Genomic DNA, 14,544 nt, shown 5'->3' on the forward strand with positions numbered 1-14,544 from the left:
GCCAATAAGTGAATTCCTTATTGTTGTACCCCCATTAGAAAGAGAGAGAGAGAGAGAGAGAGAGTCTGTTGTTTCCATGGTGACTGCTCTTAATTCAGTATTTTGTTCTATAATAGCTCCTGTTTCTGCCCTGAAGCACATGTTCATGGCTGCCTAGATCACTGCAGACACTTCTGGTTTGCTCAGCATTATGAGAGTTGTGATAAGAAGATGATGATCCCAGGATGTTACAATTAGTCTGGTACAAATTCAGTCAGACATTTAGTTTGCTTTCTCAGTCACTTCTGTGAAAATTACACTGTAAATAACGCTGGTATTGCAGATACCCGTTCGTTCGTTTCCTCAGTGAATATAGCTCGCAGTTCGGCTGTTGATGCAAACGTTCTCCAGAAGAAATTCAGCATACAAGTGAATTCACCAAGCAAAATCAGACGCATACCCAAACATCAGCCTAGACTAGATGGAGGGTACAACAGAAATGGATTTATTCAGGCTAACTGGCAAGTCCCTATGAGCGGGGTTTACAGTGACATATTCCAGGGGCATTCCCCACTGGACCTGAGAGGGGACTATGGCAAAGTAAATACTGTAACTACATTGAGTTTCAGGTCCAGGAGACTCCCACATAAAATAGGATAATCCCTCCCCTGTGTTTGGGAGATCATTGAGTCAAGGATTGTACCAAACTCAATTATCTCCAGGCACAAAAAAATACATTTCCACAAAACCCCAAAAGTACCTTAAACCCCCATGGAAACCCCACAAAAGGCATATCCCCTGTTAGCCCCGATCTGGGGGCTCCAACATATCCAAAAATCACCCAGATCGGTTCAGGATTTCCATGGAGGTCATAATTTCACCGACCACACACACACACACACACGCACCATCTTATGCCTAAAACAGTTCCACAGTTTCAGAGGCAGCGTTCGGTCCATTTTGGGAAGTCTAAAAACCAAACAAATTCACAAACAGTTCCCCTGGCTCATAGGTAGCGTTTGTTCGCCTAGTTCGTGGGAACAAACCTACCAAATAGCGCTCTCCTGGCTGGTCAGTGAAAAGGAGCAGGCGTTCACAAAGTTGACCGGCGTTTGGGAAGTCGAGTGTCCGATTTTAGTTCCAGACACTCGACGACCAAGTCCCGATGCCTCTTTTCGTGCGAACAAGATGGCTGCCGTTTTCTCCAGCACGTGGTGTTTAGCAATACAGAGAGAGCACTTAATCTGTGGTGTTTGGTAGTTTGATCTACCGAATGAGCAAAATCAAAAGTTAAACTAAATGGGTGGTTTCTTCACATACAGTCTTAAAGGGACAGTTCCTCATTCAATAATCCTCAACTCAACACTTACATATGATATAAATAAAAATAAAAGAATATTAATTTTTAATAAGCAAGCCGCTTGGCTAGTATTTAGATAGGGGTACACTTGTGTCTAAAACAGGTGATACTGTCACTTTAAATGAACACATATTGCTCTTGGGTAACAGTCATTTAGGTTAATATGGAACTGTATCCCATGAATCCCACACATCCTGTAACAGCTTATGTGCTAAGGATTTTCATCTGTTCTGATAACGTGTATTAAGTGTTCGCTGTGAAAAACACAGGTTTTATGAAAAATCGTAATGTAACAGAAACCTTATCACATGCTGACACTTCATCACACACTCAATACCGGAGATGTTCACGTCATGTAATTAATCCAGTCTCAGAAGATTCACAGAAGCCAAGACCTGAGCTTTTACCCATCTGCAATCTAATGTAAGTAACACCCCGGGAGAGGCTGACAATCCTGCTCAGTCTCTTTAGGATTTAAATCGAAAATTGAGGTTTATTTTCCAAGCAGTGCTTTGAAAACAAAACGGTCAGCGTAGAGGAATTCTATAGATACTCGCTAACTTGTCTGTGGTTTCACAGTCATTTACTAAATTGTGAATTGTTGGGATTCAGATCAAATTTCATGTGAATGTCATTCTTTAAAAAAAATAAAAAAAAATTATGAAGACAAAAAGGTACATAAACACATTATACCACGATTAACAAAATGCCCATTGCAATATAGTCCCAATTAATTCCATATATCTTGTCGTCTTCCTCTTCCAGCCTCAGAGTTTTAATCTCTAAAACATCCACTCCACATTGATTATAACCAGGAGATAGAAAGAAATGGGGTAAAAAAAAAAAGAAAAAAAAAAAAAAAAAGGGGGTTGAACTAATTAAGCTAGTATATAGACCTGTTGTCAGGACATAAAACTGTGTATTGCCATTTCCATGCCTTACATACCCACTTGGAAGAGCATTGTTAAAATGTGTGTCTATGCCGTTAGGGCAGGACAGGCCCATTTCTGGGTGATGCCTAATACTGAGCACCCAACTGTACACCGCTACGCGACCCTGTTAGCCGCATTTACCCCCCTAGTCTTCCCACGGCCTCTTAACCCCTTAAGGACCAAACTTCTGGAATAAAAGGGAATCATGACATGTCACACATGTCATGTATCCTTAAGGGGTTAAGAAACGGTCTTTGTGCTGCGGACTGGAGCCGTGAGCATGTCCATTTACTCTACAATTCACACATTAGATATCTGATACGAGCTGTACCAAACCAGAGGTGGGTGCCAGGACTCCATTCACAATCCCTTTTCTTATTTCTTTGTATTTCCGCTGTTTAATAGCTAGTTCCCTAATTTGACATCCTCATATGGGATTGCCGTATATAAAGATATCTGCTAAACACCGTTCCCTCCCTAATTTGGTCCCCCCCATATAAGAGTACCAAATTAGGGACTTCTCTGCTTATCTAAACCACTGAATGTGGATATCGTGGCATTCTAATTATCCGAATGGAAATGACCAAACTAAAATCTCGGACGAACTTCATGCAAACAACTCGACGGATAGTTTAGTCAGAAATGGATTAATCGAACTGTCTGACGTGCACAAGTCCAGTAATCGACAGTTTGTCTTTAAAGGATAACTGTCACGTCAAAGCTATTCTTAAAATCATGATCCTCTCGTCAAGTTTTCAAAGGAAATAGATGTTTTTCAAATTAAGTATTTGTAAAATAAATAAATAAATAAAAAAAGAGAGCGAGAGCGAGAGCGAGCGAGAGCGAGAGCGAGCGAGAGCGAGCGAGAGCGAGAGCGAGCGAGAGCGAGAGAGCGCGAGAGAGAGCGAGAGAGAGCGAGAGAGAGCGAGAGAGCGAGAGAGAGCGAGAGCGAGAGAGCGCGAGCGAGAGAGCGCGAGAGAGCGCGAGAGAGAGCGAGAGAGAGAGAGAGAGAGCGAGAGAGAGCGAGAGCGAGAGCGAGAGCGAGAGCGAGAGAGCGAGAGCGAGAGAGCGAGAGAGAGCGATCTACGTTTAGTACATGACAGGAACCTTCAGCCATGCACGTTGGCTGTGTTTAAAAAATGTTTCTTTTTAATATTTTGTTACATTAAAAGATAGTTCTCAGATGGCAGGTGTACTTTAACCTGCTTAGTGCTACAATGGTAGATAAAGCATAGCTCTGGGGCAGAGTTCTAAAAGGGAGTTATTCAGTAGGAACATTCTATTGGTTTCCGTGGTAACTGCTCCACAATTAGAAAGCTGCCCCAGTATGATTCTTTTTACAGAACCCTGAATGTATTGCCTCCAGTTATCATTCTGAGCCCCTAGAGCAGGCATAGGCAACCTTCGGCACTCCAGATGTTTTGGACAACACCTCCCATGATGCTTTGCCAGCATTATGGGTGTAAGAGCATTATGGGGGATGTAGTCCACAACATCTGGAGTGCCAAAGGTTGCCTATCCCTGCCCTAGAGGAACGTGTTGTTCAGCTAACTGCTTCGATTCTGTCCTGTAAATCTACCGCAGATATCTCCAAAGCAGAACCAATATTCTCTGATTCTGTCGCCAGTAACTGGTCAGCTGCTTAATGAGTCCTGATGGCTTCCAGCAAAAACAATCCCCCCCCCCCCCTCACAAGACAAGCTGTTAATTACCTTTCACAGTCTAGAAATGAAAAGTCATATTGGTAAAACATCAGAGAATGACTCCACCACCTGTCTCCTGATCACTGGCCCCAATTTCTTCATATCTTTTATCCAGGTCCCAAAAAGCAAGCACAGTAAGAAAAACTGAAAAATCCGAGTATATTATAATAATAATAATAATAATAATAATAATAATTTTATTATAACTGCAGTTATGGCGTAAGGAGGTCCCCTGTCTCCATTCACACAGTGTATTATAACTGCAGCTATAAGGTTATGGTGTAAGGAGTTCCCCTGTCTCCTCGCACACAGTGTATTATAACTGCAGCTATAAGGTTATGGTGTAAGGAGGTCCCCTGTCTCCCGCACACAGTGTATTATAACTGCAGCTATAAGGTTATGGAGTAAGGAGGTCCCATGTCTCCCTGCACACAGTGTATTATAACTGCAGCTATAAGGTTATGGTGTAAGGAGGTCCCCTGTCTCCCCGCACACAGTGTATTATAACTGCAGCTATAAGGTTATGGCGTAAGGAGGTCCCCTGTCTCCATTCACACAGTGTATTATAACTGCAGCTATAAGGTTATGGTGTAAGGAGGTCCCCTGTCTCCCCGCACACAGTGTATTATAACTGCAGCTATAAGGAGGTCCCCTGTCTCCCCGCACACAGTGTATTATACCTGCAGCTATAAGGTTATGGTGTAAGGAGGTCCCCTCTCTCCCCGCACACAGTGTATTATAACTGCAGTTATAAGGTTATGGTGTAAGGAGGTCCCCTCTCTCCCCGCGCACAGTGTATTATAACTGCAGCTATAAGGTTATGGTGTAAGGAGGTCCCCTGTCTCCCACACACAGTGTATTATAACTGCAGCTATAAGGTTATGGAGTAAGGAGGTCCCGTGTCTCCCTGCACACAGTGTATTATAACTGCAGCTATAAGGTTATGGTGTAAGGAGGTCCCCTGTCTCCCCGCACACAGTGTATTATAACTGCAGCTATAAGGTTATGGTGTAAGGAGGTCTCCTGTCTCCCTGCACAAAGTGTATTATAACTGCAGCTATAAGGTTATGGCGTAAGGAGGTCCCCTGTCTCCATTCACACAGTGTATTATAACTGCAGCTATAAGGTTATGGTGTAAGGAGGTCCCCTGTCTCCCCGCACACAGTGTATTATAACTGCAGCTATAAGGAGGTCCCCTGTCTCCCCGCACACAGTGTATTATACCTGCAGCTATAAGGTTATGGTGTAAGGAGGTCCCCTCTCTCCCCGCACACAGTGTATTATAACTGCAGTTATAAGGTTATGGTGTAAGGAGGTCCCCTCTCTCCCCGCGCACAGTGTATTATAACTGCAGCTATAAGGTTATGGTGTAAGGAGGTCCCCTGTCTCCCACACACAGTGTATTATAACTGCAGCTATAAGGTTATGGAGTAAGGAGGTCCCGTGTCTCCCTGCACACAGTGTATTATAACAGCAGCTATAAGGTTATGGTGTAAGGAGGTCCCCTGTCTCCCCGCACACAGTGTATTATAACTGCAGCTATAAGGTTATGGTGTAAGGAGGTCTCCTGTCTCCCTGCACAAAGTGTATTATAACTGCAGCTATAAGGTTATGGTGTAAGGAGGTCTCCTGTCTCCCCGCACAAATACCGCCCCCCTGGTTCCCCTCTTCTCTTCCTTGACCACTTTGCTGCCTGGCTACCCTATTTCCTCTCTTCTAACATTCCATCCCTAATTCTCGGGGACTTCAATATTCCTATAAACCCACCTTTGACCTCTGCAGCCACCAAACTACTTTCCATGACTTCCTCCCTCGGGCTATCGCAGTGGGCAGATTCTCCCACCCATGTAGCTGGCAATACCCTTGACCTAATCTTCACTTATGCATGTACAGTATCTAATATCTGCAACACTCCATATCCACTCTCTGATCACCACCTCTTATCATTTGCTCTCACATACCCCCTCACCCAAAAACCTCAGCCTAACCCCCCTCAACTCAGGAGGGACCTTAATTCTCTTGATCTCCAACAGTTGTCAGCTGACATTGATTCACAACTGCTGTCCATCCCTTCCCTCTCCTGTCCTTCACAGGCCATCTCCATATATAACTCTACTCTTACATCTGCCTTGAACACTGCAGCGCCACTCCAAACAAGCACCTCGAGGAGGACCCGCCCCCAACCATGGCATACTAAATCAACGCGCTACCTGCAAAGATGCTCCCGTTGTGCTGAACGCTCCTGGAGGAAGTCTCGTACACAATCAGACTTTCTCCATTATAGATTCATATTGTGTTCATACAGTGCAGCCCTTGCCCTTGCCAAACAGTCCTATTTTTCCACTCTCATTAGTTCATGTTCCCGCAACCCCAGGCGTCTCTTTCACACCTTTAATTCTCTTCTTCGCCCTGCTGTGGCCACCCCCAAAACTAACCTTACTGCTGATAACTTCGCATGTTACTTCACTGACAAGATTGAACAGCTAAGGAAAGAATTCTCCCCTCCTTGCCTTTCTGTTTCTCAATCACACATAGATCATGCCTTTCCTACCCTTCAGACATTCTCCCCAGCTACTGACCAAGAGGTGGCTGCTCTTCTTTGCTCCTCTCGCCCCACCACTTGCCCGCTCGATCCTGTCCCATCTCACCTTATTAGATCTCTCTCCACTTGTCTCGTGCCTTCTCTAACACACATCTTCAACTGCTCGCTCTCCTCTGGCATCGTCCCTGCTGACCTTAAACATGCCACTGTAGTACCTATACTAAAAAAACCATCCCTCGACCCATCCACCCCCTCTAACTACCGTCCCATATCCCTGCTCCCTTTTTCCTCAAAGCTTCTGGAAAGACTTGTCTTCACCCGTGTGTCTCATTTCCTCAATTCCAACTCTCTCCTTGACTCTCTTCAATCTGGCTTCCGCCCTCTCCACTCTACAGAGACTGCCCTTATCAAAGTTACTAACGACCTAATCGCAGCTAAATCCAAAGGCCACTACTCCATACTAATTCTTCTTGACCTCTCAGCGGCCTTTGACACCGTTGATCATGCTCTCCTTCTTCAAACTCTTCAATCGCTTGGTCTCTGTGACTCTGTCCTCTCATGGTTTTCCTCTTATCTCTCCCAACGCTCATTCAGTGTCTCCTTTTCTAATGATACCTCCTCCCCTTGCCCTGTCTCAGTTGGAGTTCCCCAAGGCTCCGTCCTTGGTCCCCTTCTATTTTCTCTTTATACTGCCTCTCTTGGCAAACTTATTACCTCTTTTGGATTTCACTACCACCTGTACGCTGATGACACCCAGCTATATCTCTCCTCCCCGGACCTCTCCCCTGCCGTCCTGCAACGTGTCACTGCTTGCCTTTCTTCCATCTCTGACTGGATGTCCTCCCGCTTTCTGAAACTCAATCTCTCAAAAACTGAGCTCCTTGTCTTTCCTCCTCCTAATACTGATCCTCCTCTTTCGCTCTCCCTCCAAGTTTGTGGTACCAACATCAGTCCATCCTTGCAAGCGCGCTGTCTTGGCGTCATACTTGACTCTGGTCTCACCTTTGAGCCTCACATCCAGCATGTTGCCAAATCCTGTAGATTCCATCTTAAAAACATAGCCCGCATCCGCCCCTTTCTTGCACCAGATACTACCAAGGAGCTTGTCCATGCTCTAGTAATTTCCCGCATGGATTATTGTAACCCTCTCCTGATTGGTCTCCCCAATAGCCGTACTGCACCCTTACAGTCCGTAATGAATGCTGCTGCTAGATTGATTTTCCTCTCTAGTCGTTTCTCTCACACCTCACCCCTCTGCCAGTCCTTACATTGGCTTCCTGTATGCTATAGGAGTCAATTCAAGGTACTAACTCACACCTATAAAGCACTGAACAACTCTAGCCCCTCTTATATCTCCTCACAGATCCATAGGTATGTCCCTTCTCGGTCTCTCCGTTCTGCCCGTGACCACCTCCTGTCCGTTGTCCGCACTCGTACGGCCAACTCGCGCTTGCAGGACTTCTCGCGGGCGGCTCCCTTCCTATGGAATAGCCTGCCTACCGCCATCAGACTCTCCCCTAGTCTTGCATCTTTTAAGAAGTGCCTTAAAACCCATCTCTTTAGGAAAGCTTATGGCCTCCAAGACTAACCCTTACCTCACATACCTGTCTCTTGCCCTCTCCAAAAGGGCAGCCCACCTTATTTGATTGTAAATTCCTGTCCTAATGTGTTTTACTATAGAATGTAAGCTCGTTTGAGCAGGGTCCTCTTCAACCTATTGTTCCTGTAAGTTTATTTGTAACTGTCCTATTTATAGTTAAATCCCCCTCTCATAATATTGTAAAGCGCTACGGAATCTGTTGGCGCTATATAAATGGCAATAATAAATAAATAAATAAATAAATATTATAACTACAGCTATATGGTTATGGTGTAAGGAGGTCCTCTGTCTCCCCGCATACAGTATTATAACTGCAGCTATAAGGAGGTCCCCTGTCTCCCCGCACACAGTGTATTATAACTACAGCTATATGGTTATGGTGTAAGGAGGTCCTCTGTCTCCCCGCACACAGTATTATAACTGCAGCTATAAGGTTATGGTGTAAGGAGGTCCCCTGTCTCCCCGCACACAGTATTATAACTGCAGCTATAAGGAGGTACCCTGTCTCCCCGCACACAGTGTATTATACCTGCAGCTATAAGGTTATGGTGTAAGGAGGTCCCCTCTCTCCCCGCACACAGTATATTATAACTGCAGTTATAAGGTTATGGTGTAAGGAGGTCCCCTCTCTCCCCGCGCACAGTGTATTATAACTGCAGCTATAAGGTTATGGTGTAAGGAGGTCCCCTGTCTCCCTGCACACAGTGTATTATAACTGCAGCTATAAGGTTATGGTGTAAGGAGGTCCCCTGTCTCCCCGCACACAGTGTATTATAACTACAGCTATAAGGTTATGGTGTAAGGAGGTCCCCTGTCTCCCCGCACACAGTATTATAACTGCAGCTATAAGGAGGTCCCCTGTCTCCCCGCACACAGTGTATTATAACTGCAGCTATAAGGTTATGGTGTAAGGAGGTCCCCTCTCTCCCCGCACACAGTGTATTATAACTGCAGTTATAAGGTTATGGTGTAAGGAGGTCCCCTGTCTCCCTGCACACAGTGTATTATAACTGCAGCTATAAGGTTATGGTGTAAGGAGGTCCCCTGTCTCCCCGCACACAGTGTGTTATAACTGCAGCTATAAGGAGGTCCCCTGTCTCCCCGCACACAGTGTATTATAACTGCAGCTATAAGGTTATGGTGTAAGGAGGTCCCATGTCTCCCCTCACACAGTGTATTATAACTGCAGCTATAAGGTTATGGAGTAAGGAGGTCCCGTGTCTCCCTGCACACAGTGTATTATAACTGCAGCTATAAGGTTATGGTGTAAGGAGGTCCCCTCTCTCCCCGCACACAGTGTATTATAACTGCAGCTATATGGTTATGGTGTAAGGAGGTCCCCTGTCTCCCCGCACACAGTGTATTATAACTGCAGCTATAAGGTTATGGAGTAAGGAGGTCCCGTGTCTCCCTGCACACAGTGTATTATAACTGCAGCTATAAGGTTATGGTGTAAGGAGGTCCCCTGTCTCCCGCACACAGTGTATTATAACTGCAGCTATAAGGTTATTGTTACAAAAACCTTATTGAACTATGTGCCTTTACATGTTATTTTCACTTGTCTGACTTATTTGCAGTCGTTGGTATGGTTCAGCACGAATCCTTTGTGTAAACGTATAGGTGGCCGCCATTCCAGGACTTTGCACGTGTTCGCGGCCATCTTACGTACGACCAGCGGTGTTTGCCATCAATCGTCTGGAACTAAAAACGGAGACGCACCCAGGCGAACACCGCTGAGACCTCCAGGATAGTATAACTTCGTGCTGGACCTACCGAGCGGCCCACCGTTCGGTAGGACGATTACCCTTCGCAGGGGGAGTACAGCGACCCCCAGGATACCTATGGATGGCAATGGGTTCGTGGAGTTTCACCGTACGAACGGAGACCGACCGCAAGGCCTAAACGTGTGGAACCATTTTCGGCCAGGAAGTCTGTGCGGTCGGTCAAAACTTTGAAAACCCATAACTCTCGAACCATTCATCCGAACGGGTTGGTTTTCGGATATGTTGCTCCCCTGAACAAGATCTGTACAGCGGTGTAGGATTTAAAGGGGTACCCCCTGGTTTTGGGGTACATCCAGAACTTGGTTAAAAATATGTACTGTATAATTATGTTAACTGTTTATCTGAGGGGAGGAGATGTGTGGGAGGTATCCAATATGTGATTGGTGATTTTATGCCTCCCCCTGGGAGTATCCTTTTTGTATGTAACCACAATAAAAAGCAGGCTGGTCAGCCCAGTCCTCAGTTCTTACTTGACCCTCAAATCGCAGCCTCGACTCGTTTTGTTGGGCAGAAAGGTATTCTAGCTATGCTATAGCTAGTGGGATTGTTCTACACTTACAGGACTCTTATGGAATATTAAGGAAAGCCGCTCTCTCCTCTTCAGCAACTAGGAATCCAGACGACTAAGCGGTCCAGCTCTCAGCAAGCCTAAGGGTAACCGTAACATTTGGTGGCAGCGGTGGGATTATCCTGGATTTCCTAGGAGAGGTACGGAACGGATGGAGAGCACCTACACAAAATTGAAGCGTACCACCCTAAAAGATTTACTGGAAAGCAGAGGAGGGTACGCCAGCAACCGGCCAAGGAGAGAACTGATCGCAGAACTGACCGAACTGGATCAAAGCTTCACAATGGCGGAAACACCAACCACGAATGGTGACGAAAAGGCAAGGATTGTTCGGGAGAGGCTCTCCCTATACGGGCCAAACCCACCTATAGAACTAGTACAGCAGTTGATGGCGGAGGCAGACGAGGATATACGAAAGGCCCGAGCCCACGCACTTGACCTAGTAAATGCACAACGCAATGCTGAAGCCCCGCAGGTAATCGTTCCTGTCGAAAACGCTGGGAAGCCCAAGATACCCTTTGCGGCATTTAGATCCTTCCTAGAGAGCGAGACAGGAATTGATGAATACTTGGCGGACTTCGAAAGGCAATGCGCCCTGCACCAGATTCCCATCAGAGAGTGGCCCACGATCCTGTCTGGGAAACTATCCGGGCGAGCCCTGGAAGCTTTTCGTACCTTGGGTACTGAGGAAGTGACACAGTATGAGCGAGTTAAAGAGACACTGCTAAGACGGTACGCTGTAACCCCAGACACGTATCGCCGGCAGTTTCGAGGCACGAAAAAGAAGCCTAACGATACCCATATGGAATGGGCGCACCGAATGCGGAGAGCGGCAAATCACTGGATGAGCGGAAGTAAAGCTGTGACTGGTGAGGAAATCTTACAATTGTTTCTCTTAGAACATTTTTATAATGGCATGGAACAGCAGGGGAAGGAGTGGCTGCGAGACAGGCGACCTTCCACCCTAGAAGAAGCAGCCAAATTAGCGGATGAACATTATGACTCACGTCTTCACGAGCCAACGAGCTACCGGGCTCCAGCACGGGTTGAGCCCAGAGAGGTTTACCGTGCACCTCCTCGTACGGAGTTCCGAGCCCCGGTACCCGCAGGGCCCACCCGACACTCAGGGCCACCCAATAACAACTCTGATCGTCCCAGACCAACTTGCCACCGATGCAAGCAACCAGGACATTTCATGGCTAACTGCCCTCTTAACACGCACCAGACACCCAGGAATTACAATTACCCCTCGGGGCCATACCGTTCTGCCCGCGCCCTCTGTGTTAACCAAGAGGCCTCGATGGAGGAATATTTGGGGCCGCTTCACGAGGCAGACCCTGTATATGCTGCTTCAGATAACCGCCAGCACCATCGGCAGAAGGTATGGCTCGAAGGGCGATCTACCGAGGGGTTGAGGGACACAGGGGCTACCATCACACTGGTGCAGAGTCACTTGGTGCCAGAACACAAGCGGTCAGGGCAGACCGTGGCCGTTAGAGTGGCGGGGGGGGATGTGTACAAAATTCCGACCGCGAAAGTACACCTTGATTGGGGAGCGGGAAAGGGGGCTGTGAACGTGGGCATAATGGATAATTTACCTGCGGAAGTACTACTGGGCAACGATTTGGGCCCCATGACTTCTGCCTATGCTCCAGCGTACAACAACGAGGCGAACCCAGTGACTACCCGAGCACAAGCCCGGACGGACCGAGAACCCTCACCAGTGCGGGAGACCCAGGTAAGACCGACCCCGACTGTTCCTGACATGTTAGGCCCCATACCCTGGGACACCCCAGATACTTTCGAGACCGAGTCTAGGAATGATCCGACTTTACAAAAATACCGGGAACGAGCAGAGACCGGGGGGAGCGGGGCAGATAACGAAACTTTTCTATGGGAAAAAGGCAAACTATACCGCTTGACGGAGAAAAAGGGACAACGTAGGCGACAGCTGGTAGTACCCCACAAATACCGTCGAGAAATCCTCAAGATAGGACACGACATCCCCTTGGCAGGTCATCTAGCTGTGACCCGTACGCTACACCGCATTACCCACACATTCTTTTGGCCAGGAGTACACGCTGATGTTAGGACTTATTGTAATACTTGCGATGTGTGTCAACGAGTAGGAAGGCGAGGCGATCACCCTAAAGCCCATCTAGTCAATATGCCCATCGTAGAGGAACCCTTTAGCAGGGTTGCTATTGACCTAGTAGGACCACTGGCCACCCCTAGTCCCTCCGGTAAGCGCTACATCCTTACCGTAGTGGACTACGCTACCAGGTACCCCGAGGCTGTCGCCCTGTCCAACATCCAAGCGGATACGGTAGCGAATGCACTGGTACAAGTGTTCTCCCGGGTAGGATTTCCAAAGGAGATCCTGTCTGACCGAGGCACCCAATTCACAGCCGAATTGACCCAACAACTCTGGCAGGTCTGCAAAATTAAATCCCTTCTGAGCTCCCCCTACCATCCCCAGACGAACGGACTTTGTGAGAGGTTCAACGGAACCCTCAAACAAATGCTCAAAACGTTCACTCAAGAATACCGAGATTGGGAACGCTTCCTGCCGCACCTCCTGTTTGCCTATCGGGAGGTGCCCCAGGAAACGACAGGGTTCTCTCCCTTTGAGTTGCTCTACGGAAGAAAGGTACGGGGCCCCCTAAACCTGATCCGGGAGCACTGGGAGGGAGAGACAGAAACTGACGGTGTCCCCATTGTGCCATACGTGCTGGAACTCAGAGACCGAATGGAGCAGCTAGCCAGATCCGTGCAGGCTAACCTCCAGTCGGCCCAGAGAAGACAGAAGGTATGGTACGATCGGGGGGCCCGAAGGAGAATCTTTACCATAGGACAAAAGGTGTTGGTACTTAAGCCGGTAAAGACAGACAAATTGCAAGCATCATGGCAGGGCCCCTACCAGATTGTAGAGAAACGGGGCGACACAACTTATGTCATAGCCAGTTGCCACGACAACAACCTTAGGAGGACGTTCCATGTAAACATGCTCAAAGAATACTTGGAGCGACCCGAGAACGTGACAGCCGTATGTTGTCCTCCCCAGGAAGACCCCGACAGTCTACCCATCCCCGACCTATTAGAAAAAAGTCCCCCCACAGGGATAGTATCCCAGGTTCAGATAGGAGACCGACTTAACCCCACTGAAAGGGAGCAGCTCAATACACTTCTCCAGGCCAAACACCTCACCTTCTCCCAGAAGCCAGGGTACACTACCCTAACTACCCACCAGGTCGACACCCCCGGGCAAACACCCTTACGCCAGCCCCCGTATCGCATCCCCGAGGCAGTTAGAACAGGAATGAAGCAGGAGATAGATGAGATGCTCCAACTCGGGGTGATTGAGCCCTCCGATAGTCCCTGGGCCTCCCCGGTTGTCCTGGTACCCAAGAAAGATGGGACGACCCGGTTCTGTGTAGATTACCGGAGGCTCAATGAAAAAACAGTGACGGACGCGTACCCGATGCCCAGGGTAGACGAGCTACTCGATCGTATAGCCAGGGGAAATTACCTGACCACTATCGACCTCTGCAAGGGTTACTGGCAGATTCCCCTGGCCCCGGAGGCTATCCCCAAGTCGGCATTCGTCACCCCATTCGGCTTATACCAGTTTAAGGTAATGCCGTTTGGGATGAAGAATGCCCCAGCTACATTCCAGCGCTTGGTGGATAGGCTCCTGGATGGCTTCCAGAGTTTTGCCTGTGCATACCTGGACGACATAGCGATTCACAGTGAGTCCTGGGAGGACCACTTAGCTCATGTAGGAATGGTTCTGGATCAGATCCGGGCTGCTGGCCTGACTCTGAAACCAGAAAAATGTCACTTTGGGATGGCCGAGGTACAGTACCTGGGTCACCGGGTGGGGTGCGGAAAACAGCGACCAGAGCCAGCCAAGATAGAAGCTGTTGCCAATTGGCCCACCCCCATCACTAAAACCCAGGTTCTGGCCTTTCTGGGCACGGCAGGGTACTACAGACGATTTGTACCCGACTACAGCACACTGGCCAAACCCCTGACTGACTTGACCAAGAAAAACTTACCTCGACAGGTCCTGTGGT

Source organism: Pelobates fuscus, chromosome 11 (genome assembly GCF_036172605.1).
Source record: "Pelobates fuscus isolate aPelFus1 chromosome 11, aPelFus1.pri, whole genome shotgun sequence".
NCBI lineage: Eukaryota > Metazoa > Chordata > Amphibia > Anura > Pelobatidae > Pelobates > Pelobates fuscus.